The 7,612-nt window shown below is 34.0% G+C and overlaps 1 pseudogene; it reads right to left on the reverse strand.

The window, feature by feature from the left end:
• Positions 1-338: 338 nt before the first annotated feature.
• LOC134243362 (stabilizer of axonemal microtubules 3-like) lies at positions 339-7,434 on the reverse strand (annotated as a pseudogene).
• Positions 7,435-7,612: the final 178 nt, after the last annotated feature.

The raw sequence follows: 7,612 nt of genomic DNA on the forward strand, positions 1-7,612 counted from the left end.
AATAGTTTTTATGAAAAAGACTGCTTCTTCCTAAATTGTGAATTTTATGGCCCCAGGGTGAGGGTTTCTGGAATAAGGGCGGGGCTCTATTGATTATATAGTGAAAATGCATTTATTCTTTGACAATCTTTTCCTTTTTATGCCCCTGGGGTGGGGGTGTGGGGGTTACATAGTATTTTGAAAATAAATTAATGCTTTGAAATCTGCTCTTTAGTATTAATCAACCATTTTATGATAAAATTTGCAAAATTTTGAAATATGTGGCCCCATGGTAGATCTAGTTCCTTTGGAGTGAGGTGCACAACTGGTTATAAAGTGGAAGTGCATTTTCTCTTTGTTACTGTGATCTACCTCTGGGTATTAAGTAAATAGAGTAAGCATGCTAAGTTTATAATTATGTTAAGCAATGGTGCCTCTTTCAAATTGTGAATTGTGAATTTCATGGTCTCTGGGGTAAAACACGAACCAATTTTAATTATTTGAAAGTTGTTACATGATACTCAGGTGACCTATAAGGCCCGTTGGCCTCTTGTTTAAAATATGTTTTCATTGGATTCTTTGAGTCTCATTTCGTTTAACTTTTTTTGATATCCATGCAGCAGATAATGGATTTTGAAAACAATTAATTCCCTTCAGAAATTAAAAAAAAACACTCTCTTTTTATATAGTCTTTTTTTTTAACTGTGCAAGGCTAAGCCGATTATAAAAGCTATTTAAAAGTACCAAGTCTGCCGATTTACATATCAATACTTTGTCACGATCTCTCCAACAGATCATATGATTAAAGCGAAACAAGGTTTTCCGTTTTAATTTAATAGACTATTTCGGAGTGGACTTGTCAAGAAAAATATGGGTTTTTTACATTGATACAGGCATTTATTACTAAATAAAATTTTTTTTTTCAATCGACAGTTAATCGAAATATGCATTTGATCAAGTTGTAAATTGATCGATCTTACATTTGTAGCAAGAGGCCCCATTTATTAAACGTCAAACTAGGCTTAGTGAGTGGGTACATTATAGCGTATGTGATAAGACAAAAATAGCCAGCTCCATCTTGGGGATCTTAAACCTTGGAAATGTGATGCCCTTCCCAATATTTAATTTCACTTGTAAAATATAATAGATGATTGTTTTGTATGTTACGGCTCTCATGGATATGGATGGCGTAGAACTGAAATCCATTTCCATGAAATCAAATTTTGCCTCATCGAGGGAAAGGATATTTCAGTGCACCCCCATCACGATCTAAACGACACACCTACCCCAAATTTTCAACCCTCCTTCCCCTTTTTTTGTTTTAAATTCCCTCACAGGAATTCTTCATTTATATATGGAGACCCCAATACTTGCTGATGGAACTGATTTTTTTAAACCTAGCACTAAGGACCATTGAGCAGTGGGGGACTTTTTCGTGCCAGCACCTGCTGCGACATAGGACCTCGGTTTATACAGACTCATCCAAACATCAGTCTCCATGTCCAAATACGAATATACATACATGTATTGTCAGTCCATTGACAAAGTAATTTTGGGGTTTCATTTTTGAATTTCCCTACTAGCATTATATCAAAACATTATTGACCATAAAAGGGATCCCTCTCAACTGAATAAAAAATATACGAATTGGTGGGATTTACAGCAAGTAAACTGAACAAATTTAAAAATATCATCTGAATTTTAGTGCATTTGTTATGTTTGAGAATTTTCAATTACAAATAATTTTTAAAAGCATCTTTTTTTTGATCAGGTATATGAAAATTTCAAAGAAAATAAATCATGTCTTTTAAAGTATTATACAGAAGAACTCATGAAGAGCAAAATGCCAATGCAGAGCGACCTGTTGCATCAGAACTTATCAACCAGTTCAACATAAAAACAATCCCAAATCCTCTAGCTCAATATCGGCCATTCTTACCTCTGATACGTGGCCAATGAGGAACTGAATATATAAAACAGTGGGCATTTTTTTGCGAATGTATCATTAGACATGTCCACAACGTAGACACCTTTGAACCGGAAGCAGAATTGACTGTTCTGCTTCGCCAGAAAGTGATGAAGACCAAATGTTACAAGTCAAAGACACGGAAGTAGTTCCCTCAGTAGACCGGACGTCAGCATGGCGGGAAATGTGCTCATCATGAACACAGAGGATTGTCCACCAGGATTTACATTACTGAATCCTTAAGGCTTTCTCAGAATGAAAAGAGACATAAACTAGATATGCGTCAATGCATCCAATCAAACATGATTCTATTTGTAAGTGAGAGTTACATCAAATACGTTATGAATATATAGCGGGAAGGGGAAATTTCCCCCCCTTCTTTCCACCCCGGGGTTACTTGTCACGGCCCATGTGTCATGCTGAATTACCCCAAATATGGAAAGGATTCAGTATTGGTATTGGTTTAAATGCTCCTGTGGCCCAGGGATTCATTGGAATGGATATCCAGAAAACGAAAATCTCAATGGCCTAACCAACTGCTGATCAATAAAATCAAAGTTATCCCCGGTTTGCCGGTTGGTTGTGTCAACTGAGAAGTGCCATTTAGAATGGCGGTTTGCTTCATTTGAGAGCGAGAGCACGGAATTTCAGCGATGTTCAAATTCAGTGCTATGTTATTTTCAAAACACTAAAGAAAATGCTAGAAAAAATTGTTGATAAATAAATTCTTTTCATTTGAAAACCATTGTATTCTGGATGTCCGAAGAAATTTCTGACTGGGATCCATCAAATTTAACAAACTGCGTGAAGGTTTTTATTTTTTTTACCAATGTATCCAACAAGGCACTTGTCACATTATTTTCTGAGATCTCGAAATCTCTTCATGGGCAAACTAGAAGATGAAATGATAAGGAACCGTCTCATCTGGAAAAACTTGTGAAGGAGAATATCATTGGCTTTTTTATTAATGAAAATGGTGGTACAAAAGCGGTAGTCAAATCTCTCATCACTGCGGTTGTTTGCACAAGGAGCCCAGAGAGGGGATTTCAGGCTGCCTGTAAAATTTTTTTGGGAAACGGGGAACAAAAAATTGCAACGTAACAAGATACCCATGCCCGATGTCTCAGTATGGAGGTTACAGTAGGACTCAGTTTTTGAAACACTGTGGAAAGTTTATTGAAGGTTCAGAAGAAATTGATGAACAGCTGAAGACATTGATGGGTGACTAGTTTAAAGTTCCTATCCATTCGTGTTGGAATGCTCTTTCTTGTGGAAGCAAAAACACAGTAGATGAGAAATGCGACAAAAGTTATCTCAATCAAAGCGGTGTTCGAGGCGGGATTACAACACATGTGCGGGCAGCAACCATGTACTTATTAACGTATCATTCCAAGAAAGGGAACTAATTTAATCAAAAGATTTCTCCAAGACATCAGCAGAGTGCAGCTATTCCATACAAAGGGACGCCTGGGTTATTTATCTGCGGGAAGGTTCATTGCTCTCACCGGATATGGAGGGAACTGTTGTTGGATGACATGGCAAATGAAAACATCTTGCTTTTGACGTTATTTTCAGTTGTTCTGATATATCTTGTGTCCCCCCTGCTTTACAATATGAATGTGCTTTTTTGGGAAGGGGAGGTAAATTTTGGGTTTTGCTGTCAATCCACTCGTTTATGATTGTTATGTGCAGTTTCAGGTTGCATTCAACTTAAGAGATACAGAACAATTGTCTTCTTTACTTGAACATTTAAAGTCGATGGTATTATATGTTGAAAAGGGAGAAGAGTGTTCGAGTGGAATGCCTGTGGAGCTACATCGACCTTGGATATTGTTATCATATCATCAATGATGTACAAAATGCCATGAATTGGTTTATGAAGTCATTGGAAGTCTGTGCGACCAATGGAATGCAGCAGCTTATCACTTGTGCATTGCTCTTTATAATTTATTTTTATCAGTACTATAATCTCTAATATCAAACGAGTAGAATGATCCCATTTTGATTTACTAGTCAAAATGTACAACAAAAAAATTCTCGACAAAAAACTTTTTGTTTTTCTGTAATCAGAGAAATCAAATCATATTGTACATATAATAGTATACATATATATGAATAAAATCGTAAGTTAAAATATTTTTCATTTTTTTTTTCTAGAAATTGTTTGTTTAAGTCCCCTTTTTTAAATTTTTTTAATCATTGAGGCGTCACCACTTGCCAAGGGAGGGCTAAACTTTAGTCCTGTCTCTTCATTTACTATCTTTGAGCAGGAAATATTTTCAGCCAACACCTACATGGCAGATACATGGTGATCTGGGGTTATACGGCCCCAAAACCCCAGTGGTATTCTGATGCATTAAAGGGTCAAAGCACTTGGATATAAAGCAACGCACTAAGCTGTGCCACGCAGAGGTAAAAGATGGAATGGATCCAATATTAACGAAAGAATGGCAGATCATGAAAAAAAAAACCCTAAAAAAATAATACGCTAAATGATATAAAATAGTTTAATGAAACAATATTCTTTAGATGAATATGATTCGTTTTGAGTAAAATCCGTTTCGTTTTTTAACGTTTTTGTAAGCTATCATTCTACAGAAGTCGCAGATGAAAAAACCGGATTATTTAGTCTCTTGAACAATTTTCTTTTATGGTTTTTGATCCATGTTTTTTGGTTTAAAAATCTTATCAAAAGCTAAGGTTCTGGAATTTTTTTTTTTTGGGATTTTTAACAAAAAATTGTTTTAGTACCTTAAATGCTGTAAAGGCACATAGGAAATGGGGGACTAAGAAGCTGCAGGTGTGCCGCCAATAAAGTTAGTAGTAAGATTTACTAATATTGTTCACAGCATCAAGTTTCATCTATAATACAAAATACCTAGAGCATGCTTCGAAAAAGATCGAAGAGACTATAATAAAGCGAGAGCTTAGCATCACAGGATATCGCTTCTCTAGTTTGTGTCAACTTCGTCAACGTTCCAGAGTGATGTCTTCACCATTTGCTATTCCTGAACTGTACAGAAATTAACATTTTGCAATTGACTACAAGATGTTGGAATTAGAACCAGGGAATTTAAACCATTGTTCCGTCCACACATAAACCACCAATATCAAATTCAAAGGTCTCAAACCAACGAAGTACAGCCACCATTTGGGTTTGGCTATAAATTCAGTCTTTTACGAAAATCTAGGAAAAGTAAAGTGCACAATCTTTGAAAAATTTTGCAAAAAAAAAAATGTCTCTATCAAAAAATTATAATTTGGGATTTGGTGTGGTTGTTCATATCAAAAATTTTTTTTTTGTTCATTGTTAATTTTTATATGTCAATATGTTCAACTGTTAAAATCTCAGAATACAACATACCCCATGTGTACTTTTTGAAATAAAAAGTTTCAATTAAGTTTCAAGGTGCCCTCAATTTTATTCACAAAATTTCCTTTAAAATTTTTTTCCCAAAATTTTTTTCACTTGTTTAGGGAATCATGTTGTAAAAAAAAATCAAGGATTAGTTTTAGTCCTAGACTTTAAAGAATAAATAAACAAACTTAAAATGTCCTTATGTTTAATGACTTGTGATGTCAGTATACAAAGCATACTGTATTACACACATATAGACTTTAATAAAATTACTAAAAATATCACAGCCTCTGTAACAAACATCACAAAATATGGTTTAAAACTTACAATGTACCAATTTGTAAAAAAAAAAAAAAACATTTAAAAAAAAAAATTTCACATTTAAGCAAAAAAATATACTTCAAAAAAATTAAACTATTTTTTAACATAATCAATCAATTTCCAAATTTCTATCCACATTTGAATACAATAATCTTCAAGAGTTCCTCATTGTAACATTTGAAAATTCAAATTAAACCAATCTTTACGCTACTGAAAGTCTGAAACTGGTTTGTATTATGGAATCAAATTGGTATCAATGTGTAAAATATATCCTGACTTCTGTACAGTTAATTTTTTATCATTTGGGTTAAAATACTGGCTTCTTACTTCCCACATGCTGGTATTCTGTGTTGTACATCTTGGGTGCTGTATCACTGAAAATTTACCCGGGGTGAAAAAAATACCTATGTATAAATCAATACTGTCTTGTCTTTATATATATATTTAATATAAAAAATATTACAGTCTTATAAAAAAGTGTTTGGAGAATAAAAACCAGAGCAATTATTTACTGTAATTTTACTGTAAATTTCTAGTGCTATATGAATTTGTCAGTTGAAGATGAAAATAAGAAGGTTAAACATTTTCCAACACACAGCATATTTAAAAACTTTAAAATAAAAACATTTATCGATGCTATTAAAGTACACAAAATATTTCCATGAATGGGAAAATTTCCTTTTTAAAATTTTTTTAAGAAATAAACAAACTGACAGTGCAAATCAAAAATATCTACAAACCTGGAAAGGGAAAAAAGGGGTGTCTACAGCGCAGTAGTAATTCTCCTTGGCCTTGAATCTAGGGCTGCTGGAAGGATTCGGCGTACAGGGACTTCAGGGCCCGCGTGGGGGGACAAAAAGGGCCTTAGGCTGCCTGGGGGTGGTGGTCCAGTCTTAAACCATGTGGGGAAAATTGGTAATGCTCTCAGGAACATTGTCCTTGGGAACAGGACTACAATGAAACAAAATGTCCTCACTTTTACCATGTTAACTTATTAGAAGTTTACTTTCTCGGATACTAAAATAACCAGTCTATTACAATTATGTGACTTTTGAAATTTCATGCATTTATCAACTGCAATTAAACTGACATATAAATTTCCTCTTAATAAAAGGAAATTTAAAGGTTTTTTTTAAAAGAAAGGCTACCTCAGTCTTTCACAAATTAGTTGAAATTATTTTGATATTCCTTTCTCAATATAATCTAAGAAAATAGTTTTCCTTGCCATTAAATGTTGTTTCATTGCTATGGCAAACACTACATGTATAAAATACTAGTTAATATAGGTTATATTTACTTGGTTTAAACCGTGCCCCAGGCCTTTGGGGATCCCCCACTCCCAATTGTGGCCCATCCCTTTTTTGGGTATTTTTTAAGTTCATTATTTAAATGACCTGTGATCTTTCTGTGTGGTAGATAGGTAGGGGTCTAATAAGTTTAGAACTCCCTTTTTCCCTGACATAGAATGGCTGGCCCTGAAGTTTTGGATTCTGTGTTTTTTGTCCCTACTATGAAAAAAAGAAGATAAAAAAAAAACAATTTAACAAAATATCATAAAAAAAATAATGGGCATGCCCTTGGGACATAAAAATGAAAAACTCGAAAACCCCGAAGTGAAAATAAAATAAAGCAGTGCCACTTTTGATGGCCTTCTACATGGTGATCATGTAGATTGTAGGGCTGTGGTAAGTTGAGGCCTGCAGCGTCCTGGAAATATAATTTTGTCGACCCAGTTGTTGGAAAATTCCTCTTTTGTTTCTGTCAACTGATTTCCCATAGTTAGTGGTTTTCTCCAACCTCCTTTATCAAGCTGACAAAGAAAAAAAATGTCATTCAACTTAGATTACTTACACATCATATAAACGTAAATTTAAAAAAATCAAAATGATTTTAACTAAACTAAAAGCAAATTAATTGATTTTTTGATGCTTTTCAAGCAAATTGGTTTCCTGTGTATTTTTATGGATTTATTTAATTTCAAAAATTTT

The sequence above is a fragment of the Saccostrea cucullata genome, unplaced genomic scaffold (assembly GCF_032062105.1).
Source record: "Saccostrea cucullata isolate Sc308-1 unplaced genomic scaffold, CSIRO_AGI_Scuc_v1 ctg13751, whole genome shotgun sequence".
In the NCBI taxonomy this organism is placed as follows: Eukaryota; Metazoa; Mollusca; class Bivalvia; order Ostreida; family Ostreidae; genus Saccostrea; species Saccostrea cuccullata.